This window comes from Lampris incognitus, chromosome 8 (genome assembly GCF_029633865.1).
Source record: "Lampris incognitus isolate fLamInc1 chromosome 8, fLamInc1.hap2, whole genome shotgun sequence".
Taxonomy (NCBI): domain Eukaryota; kingdom Metazoa; phylum Chordata; class Actinopteri; order Lampriformes; family Lampridae; genus Lampris; species Lampris incognitus.
In genome coordinates this window covers 17,320,660-17,321,784 of record NC_079218.1, presented here as the reverse complement: position 1 = coordinate 17,321,784, position 1,125 = coordinate 17,320,660, and positions in this window count along the sequence as shown.

The window sequence follows — 1,125 nt, the reverse complement described above, 5'->3', positions numbered from 1 at the left end:
TCCCAAACGGGGGAGAGGCAGCAGGCGACATGGTCCGTGTGCCTTGACACTCCGCTCATGTTCTGGCTCGGCTTGAGTCGTGCCGACCAACCCGACGTCGTGCTTTGCGGGGCACGACCGCTAGGTGGCGACAGAGTCACCGAAAGATTACAACCACAACAACAGAAAGAAGAAAAGAAAAAAAAGAAAAGGAAAACCTGTTCCATTTATCCAGTTTGGGATCAAACTGGATAAGGTGAGATGTGAGGTGAATATGGGACAATATATTCGTTTCACATATTAAAACATGTTAAGTCACGCGAGCGCCTGCCAGAGACAGAAGGACCTGTAGGTTAGAATATGCCTCTCTTTCTTGAATTCCTTGTCAAAATCTGCCATTTGCCAGATGATGAAAGAAGAGAGTAACTTTCAGAGACACATTTTGAAAAAATGATTTCTTCCATGCACCAGCTAAATACATGTATCAAACCAATGCACTGGGGCAGAAAAGAGGGCATGTGGGTTTGAAATGTGCATTAGTAAATATAAGATGTGGCCTCCGTTTGAGCTGGGTTCACAAGCTATAAACAGGGTCTGTGTCAAAATATTTGTTATTTTTCAAGTAGATCTCTTGAGTGCAGGATATTGCTACTTTCCAAACCCTGCAGATATTTCACATGTAATGAGTCTGAAATCTGACTTGTGAAAGCTGTTTGGTTATCAACGGGGCAACAGTGCAGACGAGGCCTGCCTTGTTTTGCACAGGGCAGTAATAACCATTGAAAATCAAGAGTAATATACAGTTCTGTGGATGGGGAGTCTCTCACACACACACACACACACATATACAGAACACACACCAGCACATGCCATCTATATTTACAGAACATGGATGAGTCAAACTAGCGTTAAGCCCTCCAGCTATGTCTGACACTTAGCTCCTCGTGAAGATTCAGTCTTGTGCTCCAACCCCAAATAAAGACATAAGGCCAGTGCATTGTTGTCATCAGCACTCCTCTAGGTGTCAGGACAAGGAAGATAAAGCGATTTTCTGCGGCTGGTGTTTAGGAAAGCTTTCCAGAGGACAGAGGCCTGGAAAATGTTTGTATTATGTTGTCGCACTGTATTATGATTGTGGAACAAGAC